Below are 18299 nucleotides of genomic sequence, written 5' to 3' on the forward strand. Positions count from 1 at the left end.
GCTAAAAAAAAAAAAAATAGGAGTTAGGAATATACGTAACCAAGGAGGCAAAAGACCTCTACAGGGAAAACTACAAAACACTGCTGAAAGAAATCACAGATGACACAACCAAAGGAAACACATCCCATGCTCATGGATGGGTAGAATCAATATTGTGAAAATGACTGTACTGCCAAACACAATCTTCAAATTCAATGTAATCCCCATCAAAATACCGCCATCATTCTTCACAGAATTAGAAAAAAAAAATTGTAAAATTCATACGGAACCAAAAAAGAGCCTGCATAGCCAAAGCAAGACTAAGCATAAAGAACAAATCTGGAGGCATCACACCGCCTGATTTCAAACTATACTATCCTGATTTCAGACTATACTATAAGGTCATATTCACCAAAACAGCACGGTACTAGTATAAAAATAGGCACATAGACCAATGGAACAGAATAAAGAAGCCAAATACTTACAGTCAACTAATCTTCAGCAAAACAAACAAAAATATAAAGTGGGGAAAGGAAACCCTCTTCAACAAATGGTGCTGGGATAATTGGCTAACCACATGTAGGAGAATGAAACTGGATCCTCATCTCTCACCTTATACAAAAATCAACTCAGGATGGATTAAGAACTTAAATCTAAGACCTGAAACTATAACAATTCTAGAAGATAACATTGGAAAACCCCTTCTAGACATTGGCAAGGATTTCATGAGCAAGAACCCAAAAGCAAATGCAATAAAACAAAGATAAATAGCTGGAACTTAATTAAACTAAAGAGTTTTGCACAGCAAAAGGAACAGTAACCAGAGTAAACAGAAAACCCACAGAGTGGGAGAAAACCTTCACAATCTATACATCTGACAAACTACTAATATCCAGAACCTACAATGAACTCAAACAAATAAGCAAGGAAAGAAACAAACAATCCCATCAAAAAGTGGGCTAAGGGCAGACAATTCTCATAAGAAGAAAAACAAATGACCAACAAACATATAAAAAAATGCTCAACATCACTAATGATCAGGGAAATGCAAATCAAAATCACAATGTGGTGTCACCTTACTCCTGCAATAATGACCATAATCAAAAATAAAAAAATAAAAAACAGTAGATGTTAGCATGGATGCAGTGATCAGGGAACACTTCTACACCACTGGTGGGAACGTAAACTAGTACAGCCACTGTGGAAATCAGTGTGGAGATTCTTTAAAGAACTAAAAGTAGAATTACCATTTGACCCAGCAATCCCACTACTGGGTATCTATATTAAGAGGAAAAGAAGTCATTATATGAAAAAGATACTTGCATATATACGTTTAGAGCAGCAGAGTTGGCAATTGCAAAATTGTGGAACCAACCCAAATGCCCTTCAATCAATGAGTGGTAAAGAAACTGTGAGATATATATATATATATATACACACACACACACACACACACACACAATGGAATACTACTCAGCCATAAAAAGGAATGAATTAATGGCATTTGCAATGACCTGAATGAGACTGGAGACTATTTTTCTAAGTGAAGTAATTCAGGAATGCAAAACTAAACATCATTCATTTTCACTGATATTTGGGAGGTAAGCTATGAGGACACAAAGGCATAAGAATGATACAGTGGACTTTGGGGACTTGAGGGGAAGGGTGGGAGAGGGGTGTGGGATAAAAGACTACAAATTGGGTGCAGTATATAGTGCTTGGGTGGTGGGTGCACCAAAATCTCACAAACTGACACTAAAGAACTTACTCATGTAACCAAATAACACCTGTACCCCACCCCAATAACCTATGGAAAAATAAAAAATATTTTTAAAAAAGGAATTCAAAATAGATTTGCATTTGAATAAAAAGGTACCATTTGGCTGAGCCAATAAAAGTTCTGATGAAACAATGACATACACAGGGAGAAATGGAAACTCTAGAAATTATAACAATAACAAACATTTGTTTACTATTTCTAAGTGCATCATATCCATTATAAGGCAAACATTAACAACCCATTATAGGATTGTTATTTTAAAAAATAGCAAAAAATTTGAAGCTTACATAGATTAGAAAATATGCTCAATGTTCCCTAGCTAGTGATTAGCGTACCTGGTACTTGAACCCAAAGTCCTGAGTTCAGGGCTGAACTCTTAACCACCCTGCTGTCAACATCTGGGCTGGGCACAGTGGCTCTCACGCCTGCAATCCCAGCACTTTGGAAGGCTGAGGTGGGCGGATCACCTGAGATCAGGAGTTCAAGACCAGCCTGGCCAGCATGGTGAAACCCCGTCTCTACTAAAAATACAAAAATTAGCTGGGCATGGTGGTGCGTACCTATAATCTCAGTTCCTCAGGAGGCTGAGGCACGAGAATTGCTTGAACCCGGGAGGCAGAGGTTGCAGTGAGCCGAGATTGCACCACTGCACTCCAGCCTGGGTGATAAAGCGAGACTCCATCTCAAAAACAAACAAACAGACAAACATCTACATGGGGGGAGGTACAAATAACCCCAAAGAAATACTTCAGTTGGGTGCAGACAAAGGAAAAGAAAGCTGTTCTTGTATAAAATTCTAAAGACAACAATATAACTTACTCTTTTTCCAGATATTTTCTAGTTGTCAGTACAATTAACCTCAAGACCATTCTAGCACACATCTCTTCAACCAAAATTTTCTGCCCAGAGCCATGCACCCAGCACCAGATGACCTAGAGACAAAGAAAATGTCAGATACCAAAATAAATACTTGATATTGAAAATTGGGGAAAGAATATAAATTTTCAAGTCCAATCTTTAACATAAAACTATTTCTCAAAGTTTCAAATGCCCCACGATAGAAAGATACAATTCTATAAATTAAGATATCAAAAGGTAAAATACACTATTAAAGTATAATTGAGTTCAAAGGCTACACCAAACTCCACAGCCTGTGAAACAAGAATGGATACAAAGATCTAATATGAATCAGCACACTCATTATCAGCTAAATAAAATAAAATGAATTTTCTTTATAGCAGGCCAAATAAAGTAGCAAACTTAGCTGTATATAATTAAAAGCATAAAGAGGTTTGAAATTAAAATTTTTTAATTAAAAAAATTAAAAGTTAAAAAGAGGTTTGAAAGAAATAACCTATAAACACTTTGTTGCATTAAAATATAAGCAAGGTAAAGTGGTATGTGTACTAGAGAAGTGAACCTTTTTATTATGAACTCTAAACTTACAAATGATGAATATTTAGGTGAAACTTAGAAGATATTGGAGCCTTTCTAGTTGAGCATGCAAATTGGTAAATGGTATATATAATGGATGATTAAGTGAGCACAATTAGACTCTGTGTTCGCAATCCAACCTGACATGCTTAATCATCATATTTGTATTTCATTGAGAATGGTTTACACACAAACACACAAATTATAAAGGTTTTGTGCTATGTATTTTCACACTTACGGTTTTTATTTCTGATAGAGACAAATACTCCCTTTGTGTGTTTTTCCTTTGAAGTTAATCTTATTTTCTATATTATGTTTGTCATATATGACCCTTAGGCTGTTAGACTATGCATTTACTGTTTGCCAATTACTTTGGTTATATCTGTGTACCCTGCATCCAATCTGGTAGCTCTGTGGAGTAGAGTGAGGAAGGAGATATATATTCTTGCCTTTCGGACATACTGTCTTCATTTTCCAATAATATCTTAAATATTTCTAACATCCAGAACAAAAATGAAAATTTTATAAAGAAACTGAGTAAAGAAGAGTATCCTGTACACTTTTAACTCTCACTTCAACACAGCTAATATTTACATTTGTACTTCGCATTTCCATTTCCATTTGGTAAGTAGCCCAGAGAGATCGTTCAATATAAGGTTTATAGATTGAGTAACTGAGGTTCAATAAGGCTGTGTGTTTTTTCAAAAGCCACTGCTTCTCTACAATGTTCTGATGTATCTCACAGAACAGAAAGAGGTGGCATGCTCTGTTTACTCATACTAAAGACTTACTACAGAGTTCAGCTCAGCCCTTCCCAAGCTTTCCACCTCTTCACTGGACATTTCTATGTGAATACCTCTCCTACACACAACAATATGCCTGCCTCTTCTCTCTGCATCTTATCTCCTTCCTGACTCCCTCGCCTTCAACCATGCAGGAATGACTCTTCCTTTTGATACTCTCATCTGATCATCAGCAAGACTTTTCCATTAACCCTTTATTTAATTTGTCCCTTCTTTTGCATCATTACTTTCCACCTACCATATCTGACCCTATAAACATCACGTCAGATCGACTACAAAAGAAACCCACTAACCTTGATGCTTCACATCCTGTCCTCTGCAGTCCACCAGATGCCACACCATGTTGATTCATTCAAAACTCTACCTAGATTATGTATTTGCATTTGTCCATTGTATAACTTAAAAAAAAATAGCCACAACAAATAACAGATATCAAAAGTCTAATATGGTGCCAGATGGCATGCTAAGTGTGTTACATCAGTTGCCTCAAACAAGCCTCTTAGTAATCAGAAGGGGATGTACTCTGGTTGACTATTTTATAGGCAGAAAAATTTAACTTTTGAGACATTGATTAATTTGCCCAAGATCAGACAATTAATGGATCTAGTATTTATACACAAGAAATGTGATTCTGGAGCTCAAACTTTGAACTGCTATCCTAAATATATGCAGGAATGTTTCTTGTGAACCGGAAGTGGCAGAAGAGAAAGCCAAGTCAGAGCTGTTTGGAAGTGGCAGGGGAGGAAGTGAGGACAACATGAACAGTCCTCTGAGGTCCTTCAGAGTGTATGTTTCCAAGAGGGGTAACTTGGAGAGCCAGCGTTGCTTTCTCTAAGTGTTTTTGTCTTTTGCCGTCATATTTATTTTCATTTCAATAGTGAATAGTTTCTAAAATGCGGCATGGTATCAGCAAGGTAATGGGTTTCCAAAGAAACGGCAGTTTGGCTTGTGGAAACAGCAAAACGTTATAACGCATCAATAGAACCATGGTAGCACAAAAAAAAAAAAAAAATTATATTCCTTCCTTGTATGAAGAGACATTCAAATAGAACAAAGCAGATTTTTAGTGGTTTTCTTTCTTGGATATTCTTCATACACTACATTTGGTGATCAGTCAAGGAAGGGACTCAATTACTTTTAATTGTGGACAGAGGATAGATAGAAAAATTGCATTTCAAAATTCTATTTGTAGATGTAATTTGAATCAAAGCCAAACCCCATCACACTGACTAAATCCAAAGTAAAAGTGAAAACAGTATGTGGAGAGTTTTTGATTTTATATTATATCCATTTGACACCAGTGAAGAAATTTGGACCATTTTCATGTGGTATGCCACGAGATGCTGGAATTCTGAACGAATCCCTCCACCCTCTCCACAGTTCGTGCATCAAGACACTGATGGCAGTGGTGAATTCGGTTTAATACTGGAGTCCTGGAACTCCTCACACAAATTCTGTCCTTATACTTGCTAGGCTTCCTTGATTGTAAGCATCAGAAATGAATTTCTGGTTAACTTAAACAAAAAAGAGAATTCAATAGAGCAAGTTTGGGGAGCTCAAAATGGAACTGAGGCTGAAAGCCAGGCTTGGAGGCAGCTCAGCACCAAATGAAGGACCAGACAAGCTTTGGACATCGAGGCCACAGGACCACCTTGACCACCTTCAGGACATTTCACATGAGTGAGTAAACTCAACTGTCTTTTTCATCCTTGTAACACTTGGCTCTGGATTCTGAGTTCCCTAAAAAAAGAAAGGGATTACTTTTGTCTGAGAAACCTGTCCATCTGGGGCTAAGGGCATGCAGAAATCTTGATTTATAGCCCTGGTAAGACTACACAGAGTTAGACAAGTTATTCTTAAAAAGAAATCTGGGCACTGTTTGGAAAGAGGAAGGGTTGTTGGACAGTCAAAAAACCAAATGGTGAGTTTATGTAATAGAGTTAGTTACAGGATTGCAAGCTTATTATTTTTGGACATATTAGAAAAATAGGTTTATTTTCTCTAGAAAAGAGAAAGCCATGAAAGCTATAAATTACAGATTTCCAAGAATCTACAGAATTGCTAGGAAGAGACTGACCAGTTGTTCTCCATATTTGACTAGGAGCTGAACAGATGTTAGCTAAATGAACCCTGGCTCAGTGCAAGCTAAAATGTAAGTAAAATCAGTTCCTCATCAGGAAAAAATTCACTATAGTAAAGGGAATAAAACAATGGATAGTGGGTAAGATTAACCCTTTATCCATTACATTTTTTTAATGTATGTAAACCAAGAGTTTGAAGGTGTGTTGGAGATTATCTAAGACAAACTTTCTAAGTTAGAAAACTGAGACTCACAGAGTTAAAATGACTTATCCAAGGTCACACATATGCTCAGCATCAAAAACAAATCTACTACCTAGATTTTCTAATTTATAGCAACATTCACTATTCTCCATTGTTTTCTTGGGCCTGATGTGTCGTGGTCCATTTAGACACACACTAAATGAAGGTTGTTTCTTGGATTTGCTTTTGGGATAACTTTATTTCCCCAACATGCAAGTTTGAAAATGAAGTATGTCATCAAATTAAGCTGCCATTAATTGTAAGATGCACCAGCATTATGTTTTGATTTCCTGGTGGTGTTATCTTGCTACTTAACACTTTTATTTCATACTTAGTAAAAGAGTTCTTTCAGTCTCATTTACACATGGATTTTTGTCATTACTATTATTCACAAGTTAAAAGGAAAATATAAGCAAAAAATGTATGAACTAATACTTTTAAAAACTTTTGTACGTGTAGAGTCCAACCTTCCTGAGCTATGTTTCATCTCAGAGTCACAGAGAGCACGTTACACTATGTTAACCTCTATGCCATCATGAGCATTGATGATGCAGCATTTCTTAAAATTGTCCCCATGATTTTCTTTTAAGCTACTGACACCCATTCTGCACTCATATTTCTTCTTCAGATAGTCCCAATGGTTTTGGCTGAAATGTGAAGAGGCTGCCATTGTCCAGTCATGCCACCAAGAATAACAGTTAAGCTCACACATGTACACACAATGACACCCTTCTTACTGCTGCCATCTGATCAACAGCAATTGCAAAACTCCATCGAATTTAGCCACATCCTAACTCAGGAATGTTAAAATATGAAGCAATATGTGTATAAAACCAATGAAACACAGCAAGGTTTTATTTTACTTCTTGAAATGTGTATGAGAAAAGAGTTTCCATCTTATAAAATTTACTTAGCCTTTACATACAATTGCATGTGTACAATGTGTGTGTATGTGTATAAATGATATATTGTTATGGAAATAGAGTAGGCTTCCTCCAGGTATTTCTGGTTGACATTCACGGGGAGAAGGACAGGTATCTATATTACTCTTACTCCCCAGACTGTGCCACAGGATATGTTGTCAGTCTCAATTGAATTAGATCAAAGAATTGATTTTTCAATACTCTGAAAAGGATTTTCAACTTCCTTGTTTGCTTCAAAATCTTATTTTTTGGTATCACATTTTGAAATGAGCATTTTTGGGGAAAGTAAACAGAATATTTGACATATATTAAAAAATTAACCCACAATTATGAAGACTGTTGTGCTAGCTTCCTAGGAAAACCATAACCTTGTTGTTCATAGCGTGGCCCATGAACAGCAGCAGAGCATCACCTGGGAACTTGTTAGCAACGCAGACCCCAGTTCACCCCAGACCTCCAGAAACAGAATCCTCATTTTACCAATATCCCCAGGGGAGACAAATGTGCATTACAGTTCCAGAAGCACTGGCCTAAAAGATGGGCTGTTCAGTTAAAGCTGAGTACACATTTCCCAGAAACATAGGGTTGCTGTAACCATTTTATTGCTGTGGCTGACATACGTAGCTATTAGGCTCAGAGACATTTCCAGTCTGACTGCTAGTTCCTAGCAGAGTTTCGATCTTTAGAGGTGAATAAGGCAAGGAAAAGAAAGTGGGTGACAAAGGGTACACATCTTTACCAAGGCGACTGAATCTTTAAGTAGTGGAACAATGAAGAGGGAGAGAGGCTGAAAGCTGGAGGAAAAACTCTCTTAACTCAATCATCCATTCTATTTCACCAATCGTATTGAGTACTTTGTTCATGTCTCACATTTAATCTTTCTCCCTATCTCAAACTTACCTATCTTCTCACACTCTCTCTGCTCTCCTTATGAAGTCTGGTATGACTGTCTAAACTGAGCATTGTTTAACCAGGAGTTCAAGGATCCTGTACGTTGAAGATTATATGTTTAAAAAAATGGGGTATAGGCATGTCTTCATTTTCATCGGGAAAAATTCAATGCACTTAATAGAATTCCAAAAGGGACTCCAGTCAATCATTCAATAAAAATCACTAGCACTCTAAGTCAGTCATTCTGGCCCATCATCTGTTTTAAAGTCATCGACATAAACTTTTTAGTTGAAAAATTATCCTTTGAGAATGGGCTCATTGTGGAGCAACTAATGCCCCAAAGCTAGTTCTGTGCTGTCATTTACTTTCTTCCAGGAAAACAAACAAGAAAACATGGAGATGGGGGAACAAATCGTTTGGAGGACCTCACTGAACTATATAATCTTGTTGGCATCTCGTCCCATCTTGCAGTCTTCCCTTCTGTATTCTCCACTTTTGTCACCTTTCACTCTGAAAGGATCACTGTCGCCATTCCTCCCTCAGCTTTAGCTCCCCTGTGATCTTCCTGAAGTGCGACATAAATGTTAAAAGCTATATTGTTCTACAGTGTGTCCTTCCCTCTTTGTCTCTTTCTGTTTCAAAATCTCATTCAAGGAACAGCAAAGAAAGGTCAGGATTGGCCTTGGCTGGCTATCACAATGTGTACCATCCCCTCACCCTTAGACCGGGGGCCCACAAAAGGGGCGGTATACTTTCATGCCTTTGAAATCATCAAGGGAAATCAAAGAAACCACTTCCAATCCTATCTTTATAACCAGAAGCCCATTGATCAGTGTAGGTAAAGGGATAGCACATCAAGGGGGAATGGCATTTAGAAAGTATGATTTGATCCATACAACTTAGTGATCACTGCAAGCTTAAATCCCATCTGAGCTAGAGAATAAATCTGTACTAGTGTCAGCTATGAAACATCTCATTCATGAAACACAGGTAAGAAATCACCTTTAGTTGCCATTAATTATCAAATGCATTTGAGTTAAGTAACTACTTCACCTATGCAGTGATCCATATACAGAATTGCACAATTGAGAGAACAATGTAGCCACAGACATTCGGTACTATAGGATTGCTAACATCAAGCCCAGGCCCTTTGTTTTACTTTTAAATGACTGGGAAATTTGGTTCCAAACACTTAGCTCCTCTGAGACTTAGTTTATCTAAAAAATGAGAGTGGGATGAACGGCTTTCAAACAACACAGGTTAAAGGTTGAAAACTTGAACTCTGGAAGCAAAGAGAATTGAGTTCAAATTCAAACTGTGACACTAACTCATGATCTTAATCAAATTACCCAACTACTAGAAGCCTCAGATTTTTCATCCATAAAATGGGGAGAATAATTGTGCCAACCTTAGAAGGTATACATAAATGTGTGATACAATTCAATAATGTGATCAGAATTACAAGAGTATTTGGTTCCTAATTATTAAAAAATAGTTTAATTTACTCTGAGACCTGTTTTCCCTACTTATAAGGGTTATTGTGAATATCAACTGAAATAACACATCAAAATATGTCAAAAATTGTATAAAAGTATACAGATATAAGTGAATATTATTCACATTATTTCACCATTCTTACTTTTAGAGATATTAAATTTTAAAAATCTCCGTCATAATACTATTATTACAAGTATCAGATTAAGTGATATATATTTAAAATCAAGAAAAAAAAAACCTTAGACTAGGCAAAATGATTGTACATGGGAGATTTAAGAAAACACATCTCTAAAAATCAATTTCTAATCAAAAACTTACCATTGAAAAATAAAAATGACTAGTATGGTTAATTATGTTGACTCCCAAAAAAATTACTGTTAACTGAGATGGGGCTTATTTTCCATTTTCAATAGAATTAAGATGAATCAGGTTATTTTTATTGGGCATAAAGTTTAATCAGAACTGGTAAAACAGCACCAAACCAAATGGACATCATCTTAATTCTGAGAAAGCTGAAAGTAATGATTAACAATGAGGGAAAATATAACTGAAGAAATGTCACATCTCACCATTTCTATCTTTTTTTCTAATGTTTGAGTTTCTCTCTCCCACACTTCTTACTTTTTCTTTTCAAATATTTTAGATAGTATGCATACAAAAAGGTCTAGCTATTTAGAAAACAAATCAAACCAAAAACACTTGTGTGAAGTTGTTGATATCCATAAATTTGACTGCTGTGGGATTTGGAAAAGGTTTACAGCTGTTTAAACCACCTCCTTTATTATTGAAATTTTGAAAAGCATTTCATTAAAAATAGAACCTCATCAAGACAGTTAAAAGTCATAATTTCTTTCTTTCATTCAATTTCATATTCTTGAACGTCCTGTTGATGAAGCACGATAAAAAAGAGAATTGGTAAAAGTCATACTTAAGTATCTTTTCTAAACCACTGAGGTACTGCTTCACAAAAATGATGTTGACCTGTTAGTTCTATCTTTTTTCTCTGTGGGTATGACTCCATTTTGCAGGGAAGATATACATATTGGCATGTATTGAAATAGTCTGAATCAAATTATCATCTAGTTGAGATGAGGATGTAGCAAGGGGATGTCTCCATGACTCAAAATTCCTCAGAGAGGAACCACAGTGTCAAACTTGTGATATGGTGTCAAGATGAAATATGCTTTGAATTTTATTAATAGTATGGAGCATATTTCAGTGCTCATTCAAGTGTCATGCTAGAACTAGGTGAATGTTGCCAATAGAAGCGAATGGAGATCAACACTTTTTAACACTCTTGCTACCAAGTGCCTATAAAATGTTTATACCTATAATTGTGTCAAATTATGCTAATTGAGTACTGAAAAGATACTAGTAAGTTGAAGCATTCAAAAAGAATAGTTCTCAGAATCTCATGGGGCTCTTTAAGTTAGGTACTTGTGGGACCTTTTTTCCCTCTACCAAGTACTGTCAAAGTACAATGTCTTAAAGTGTCATCTCAGTCTTAATTTAATTTCAAAAAGGAAGTGCCAAGAAAGCAAACTCATTTAAATCCTTGATTGTACATATATAAGGTATTAAACATTTTCCCTTCCAGTAGTTTTTTTCCCAGCCCAGTTGTACTAATATCAGTGAGAAATACTTATATTATATAAAGTTTGTGTTGATTGTAAAGAGAGTTCAAGCACAGTTTGGGATATTTAACAACCTCAGCTACTGGCAGATGTAACAATAAATCAGGTATCAACGTGAGTCAGGAAGAAAATGAAATAAAATATTGGTTACTAGGAGACATTTTTTTTCCAGCTCCTTCTCTCAGGTCAAAATAAATAGGGATTTTTCTGAATGTCATTGCAGAAGAATATAACTTCAATGACTTCTCAATTTTATGGAGAATATGCTACTTCCAGAAATATAGATAACAATCCCTGAGATTCCAAATTCTGACCATATTCTATTAAAATCATTTTCCCATTTTGCTGCTAAACTGTATTTAATCCTTTATATCAATGTGCTGGGGAAGATAGTAAAGATATATCTGAACTTTGCCTTAAACTTCTTTAATCTTTTTTAAACCCCCAATCAAGGAAAAAAACCTCAACAAACCGAATTCAAAAACCCAACCCCCAAGGGAAAAAAAATGCTAAGATTTCCAAGTTCAGAGACCAGTGTGAAACTGGTTCTCCTCAACTAAAAGGTATTTAATTCTAACTGCAAATTCTCTCTCTACAGTGCCTCCTGTAGGCCTTTCAAGTCTTTTGAATTCCAGGGGTAGTAAAGAGGTCTTTTGTAGCAGCTAAAGTGTTCCTGGTGCTGAGGGGATTGGGAATGGCATACAACACAGGTGGTCACAGAGAATTTTTATACAGTGTAGAAAACACCAACCCTCTTACAAGGTAGCATAGGCCACCAAGAACACGTTTGCCCAAAATCCTTGTTCTCTGTGCTAGTTACAAGCACAACTTAGCAGCCAATTTAAAGTGCTGTTTCATTTTCAAGGCTAGCCCTTAATGATGTGGGATTCAGTTTTGGAAGAAACCAACTGATATCACATGTTCTGCCACATTCCCTTCGCTTTTCTACAGCACACATGGAAGAATAAATCTTTCTAGAAATGTTCGCTTGCAGGCCTGAGAGTCTATTCTTGGCCCATGTCCCGTCTCACCCAATTCCAAGAGTACTCTCCAGTGTGAAGTAGTTCTGAACTACTTTGCCCGTAAACAAGGAATCCAACTGTTTTTGACCATTCATCATGTTTCCATCCAATGTCCTTTATCCCCGTTAAAATAAAAGTCACTTTATCTCATGTCCCTTTCGTATACTTCTAATATTTTTGCACAAAAAAGCTGACATATTCCAATAGCAGTGCTATTCCCATGCCTAAGGATGTCTGCTGGCAGATGGAAAGCAAGTCAGAGTTCTCTAGGCCTGAACTGACAATTAAAACATGTAGCCCAGATTGGTGATGATTACTGTCTACCAGTTATCCAAAAGCTTTATGGCCTGAGCTGATAGTGACAGTCCATGCTATGGCAACAAAACCAAATCACAATTTAAGTGAATACTTAATAAAAAGCCTTTCATTTATGAACAGTAGCAATTGCTTTCTTTGCAACAGAGAGAGCAAGAGAGAGAGAGAGTGAGAGATTACATTCTGCTAGTACCATAGGGCAAAAGTGGTGGAATGATTTTTTTTACACCTTAGCCTTCCAGAGCAAAAATATAAATGATTACCACTATTATAAATGAGCTACTTAATTACACAACTGTTGTACCTTACACAAAAGCTAAATTTTAAATAAATGCTGTATTTAGAAAAAGTCATCAGGACACTGAATATCTTAATGCAGGTTAGATTCCCTTTTCCTGCAACTATGCTAGAAAGTGAAGGAGCCCATTGGGTTGTTATTCCTACAGCTACTACAGCTAGAAAGAAGATAGTCTCTCTAGGGCAGAAACAACTGATTTAGCCAACCTAGCCCTTGGCACATTTTTTTCCTTTTGGACTCTGTAATCTCTTGAAGAAAAAGAAATTTTGTTGTTCATTGCACTTCAAGTCAGTGCCAGTTTTAATGGATCAATTTATCTGTCAGGAGTTTTGATACCTTCTTACATTTCTTAGCAAAGACCAGGCAACAAAGTGAAAAGGAACATATATGAAATTATTGAAATTATTTTAACAGATGGCTCATTCGGGCTGTGAACTCAACTTTTAGAGGTATGATCTCTGCAACTGCAGCAGAAAGTAAGAAAATGCTAAATAAATAAAATAAATGCTGATGGGGTATCTTATGTAGACACAGGAGCTCCCAGTGGCTGAAGGTGGAACTATTTGAGAAAACAAAAATTAAGTAGCATTGGATTATAACCCAAAGCATAAAATAAATATACAGGAGTCCATATTACTATAAATAAATGTTGAATAAATAAGAAATAAACAAATACATAGAAGAAGACAAATCTTTCATGCAGAAGAATTCCAAATAATTTACGTAGATAATGTAGGTACATACCAATCAAGGAAATAGAGCATAGCTCTCCACTCCATAAGGCTGGGTTGCTCAGTGTAACTCTTTTCAAAGGTACAATACGAAAAGACAGAAAAAAGAGAAAGGTCACAGTGTAGAAATGAGAAACACTACCTCAGCTAGGTCATCGAGGTCAATAACAATAGTGACAAATCATGTTGATATTATTTTCCTTGATGCTATAATAACGAAAATGGAACTTTACCTCTGTGATCACCTTTCCCAAAACCCATAACTCCAGTCTAGGCTTGAGAAAATCATCAGACAAAATCCATTTGAAGGACATTCCATGAAAGCCTGACCAGTGTTCCTTAAAACTGTCAAGGTCATCAAAAACAAGCAAATTGTGAGAAGCGCTCATAGTCAAGAGGGGCCTAAGGAGACATGGCTACTAAATGCAATATGGGATCCTGGAACAGAAGAAGAGCATTATGTAAAAACTAAGGAAATCTGAATAAAGTATGGACTTTAGTTAAAAATAGGGTTTCTGTATTTGATTATTAGTTGCTATACTAACAGAAGTGTAATAATAGGAAATTAAATATAGAGTATACAGAAACTCTGTAATATCCTCATATTTTTCTGTAAATCAAAAATTCTTTAAAAATATTTAATCTCTACAACCCATGGAGTTTGTCGGCAGTTTCCTTCCATCATAATCCTAGCTCTATCTTACCTAAGCCAGCTTGCTTTCCATCATAGATTCATGCTCACACACGCACATGCATATATAGATATTATGTTATCACAGTCATTAAGACCATTCACTATATTTCTTATTTTCCTGACCCTTTCAAATTTAGGCATAACCTTATTACTTGCTCTGTCCAGTGAAATGTGAGGGGAAGTAAAATGCATCCCTTTCAACTGCAAGATTTAATAGCTAGTGCCAAATTCACCACATTCCCTTCTTCCTGCCACATGGTTGAGATCTAACCTTCCTAGTCTGGGTCTTTGAGTAACTACAATGAGCAGAGCTCTATGCTGCCCTGCATTGGAAGAGAAATAAACTTTGATGTATTTAACCAATGAGAATTCGAGATTGTTTGTTACTGCAGTATAACCTCCTAGCAGATACATATCTGTACATGTTATCAATGGGTAGCACAGCAAGTCACAAAAAAATCACAGCACAAAGTTAATTCCTTAGGGGATACAAAGTGCTTATATTAGGGGATTAAAATAAGCATTTTAGGCAGACCTAGAAAGGGAATAATGAGAAGTCTTTTACACGATTGGTTTACTGCCAATTTAGATTTTTAAACCTTTTTAATAATTATCTTAGATTATAGCTATAGAAAGTCGTCTTCAGTTGTGAATAGTCATCTTTCTGTTGTAATTGGTACTGGATTTTGTAGGTAGCTTTAGAGTTAAATTCATCATGTCTGGAGATAATTTGGGAGTTTGCTGTCTTCACAACTGACCTTTAACAATGGCTTTCTTTTCATTAATGAGAAAAGACAAGTAAAATGGCTAATATTTTTAAAAGAAAATATATTTCTCACAAAAAGAAAAAATCTTGAAAACACATCAGCAATAAAGCTATTTGAAGACTCATGTTTTATAACACAATTTTAAGAGGAAAATAATCTTTTATGATCCTTATGAATAGGTTAGTTAGATATTCCTTCCACACTGATGTACATTAAAAAACATAAAAATTGTTGTAGAGAAATAGACTAATGACCCTCTTGAGAATGTATAAAACCACCATAATGCACTTGATAGTGCAGTACTCTGGGGTATTAAGAAAGGACAATTCTTTCATTTCCCTTCTCAGAGCTCCATTTCTGCAGGAAGCATTAGGATTTTAAAACTTCAGAGCCCTGAACCAGACTCCGGTCATGGCCATATGTTTCCACCTTCAATGATGTCTTCTGACACCAAGTTCCAAAATCAAAATTTGTTTTATTTAAAATATATTTGCCAAGTTAGAGGCATTCACTAAGCACACAAACATCACTGGGCCTGGGGAGTTCAATCATTGTCATGCAAACTGCACTGTCCTAAAAATAGATAACAGAGTTTGCCATATTACTTACTAAAAGACTATTCTGAAAGACTTCATGTTTAATTAAAACCGCCCCTCCTTAAGACTGAATCAAAAGTTACCATGGCATCTAACTTATTTTCCACAAGAGTATATTTTAAAATGCATATATTATATATCATATAATACATTTTACATACATTATATATTTCTTATATATAATATGTATAGTTTAAAATATACTCTTCTATTTTAAAACATGTATATATTCAAATATGTAATACTTTATAAGACTATATCACCCTGTTCATCTCAACAATCTTCATCATTGAATGAATCTGACCAAGCATTTTGATTGCCTCTATAGCAACAGATACATCACATTATATTTACTTGAAATCATGGAATAAACTGAGAAACTCTTTGCTTATCACACCTACTAGTTTTACTATATACTCATGGCTGACATTGGATAGACTGGAGACGGAATAGAAACCTTTTCCAAAGGTAGAAGAAGAAAAACTTCCTTTCAATGGAGCCAAATATTAACAATTGATATCTTAAAATGATATGAGTTTTTAATTACAGCTATATAGAATTATACATAATAAAAATACATTTTAGATAGTATTATAACAATAAGTTAATTGTGTTTTGGTGGTAGGATTGTGGCAATCTGGTATTTAAGGCTTTAAAAACATCACTAAGAAAGTTTTCTAAGGGAGAAGACAAGCTGATCAACAAGAGTAATAGAAGCAAAATGTAGAAAATGTAGGCAGAATATTCAAAAGTTTGAGTATTTATAAATAACATTTCTTTTTCTTAGCATCTTAAACTCTTTAAAATAACCAAATGGTATTTTTTCTCCCCCCAAATCCATTTAAGATTGAATGCATAACAACCAGGAATCCCACTGAGCTCATCTCTTCTTTTGAAAACTGCCACGTATACTTTAAATAGTCAGGTTTTTGATGCTATAGTGGGGTTTATAATCTTCAGCAACACACTTCTCCTTATTACTTACAGAAAAAATCATTTTCCACAGTGACTCACTGACACTTCTCCCTCTAATCATCATTTCTGCAGCATTTAGGGAAAGGATCTGTGATGTCCTCTTCTCAGATGCCAACAGAATGACAAAGCAGCAGCCACATGAGCTGATAGAGTCACAAGGAGAGGTCATGACTGCGGAAAATATGCTGAGGGCAGCCATCACAGGCTGGCACAAGAAGACTTCCACGCAGCAGAGAGAGCTACAGCACAAACATGGCATATCAAGAGCACAGGGCCACCCTAAGAAGGAATTATCAATGAGAAAATATCATAGGCTATAGATTTCCACACCTCTCTGAAATTTTCATAACACAGATCAATACTTGTGTTAGTCTTTGAGATTCATGTAGATCAAGGAAGCAAATATCTTGACCTTCATTGTCTCTTCAACTATTGGTATGATCTGAACCCTGTCACACACTTTCTTATGTTTAAAAATAATAATAATAAAAGTACCCCAGACAGATGACTGGGGTTGAGTTTAGAGTTGGTAAAATGTGATATTTTTAAAAGCACTTTAAAATACTCTACACTTTTGAAAACTGATGACTAATTTTATATGTCAACTTGACTGAGCCACTGGATACCCAGATAGTTGATCCAACACTATTCTGGGTGTTTCTGTGAGAGGTTTTTTTTGGATGAAATTAAGCTTTATATTAGTAGACTGGGTAAAGCAGATTGCCATCCATAATGTGGGTGGGCCTCATCCAATCAGTTGATAGCCTGAATAAAACAGAAAGCCTGGAGTTCCCCCAATTAACAGAGAATTCTTCCTGCCTAATTGCCTTTAAACTGGGACACTGGCTTTTTTTCTTGCTTCTGGGTTCAAACAAAAACATTAGCTCTACCTGAGTCTTGAGTCTGCCATTCACCAGACTAGAACTACACCATCAGCTCTCCTGGTTCTCAAGCCTTCAGATTAAGACTGGAACTAAACCATTGGCTCTCCCCGGTCTCCAGCTTGCTGACTTATCCTGCAGACTTTGAGACTTGTCAACTTCTGTAATCACGTAAGCCAATTCTTACCTTAAATCTCTTTTTATATATCTCCTATTGGTTTTGTTTCTTTGGAGAACACTAATACAGATATATTTGCTTCAAAAAAGGGTACGGCTCTCCCCATCTCATGGATTTAGTGGAGAGTGTCTGCATGTACAATGGACAAAATCTTGTTTCACTAAGTTGGCCAATCAATCTAGAAAAACAACCATCAAACGCTTGGTTTTATTGAATGAAGTGGCCTGTTTAAAGGTCAAACAAGCTGTGTTCAGAGATAAGTCCAGAAGATATGTCCTAATTTATAAACTCCTCCAGAGATTATAACATAAGTTGGAATAAGTCCTACACATCTCGATCTGTACTTAGCCAATAATATTCATTTCTGAGCTTCTTGTTGTTTTTAATTGTCTATAAATCCAGAGTTACTTAGAGAGTACTATTTCTGAGAAAAGTTGATGGCCATCAGGAAGAATTAAACCACTCAAGAATTATCAGAAAGAGTATAGTTGACCCTTGAATAATGTGGGTTAGAACTGTTAGGCTGGGCGCGGTGGCTCATGCCTGTAATCCCAGCACTTTGGGAGTCCAAGGCGGGCG

Source organism: Colobus angolensis, unplaced genomic scaffold (assembly GCF_000951035.1).
Source record: "Colobus angolensis palliatus isolate OR3802 unplaced genomic scaffold, Cang.pa_1.0 Scaffold41, whole genome shotgun sequence".
Classification (NCBI taxonomy): Eukaryota; Metazoa; Chordata; class Mammalia; order Primates; family Cercopithecidae; genus Colobus; species Colobus angolensis.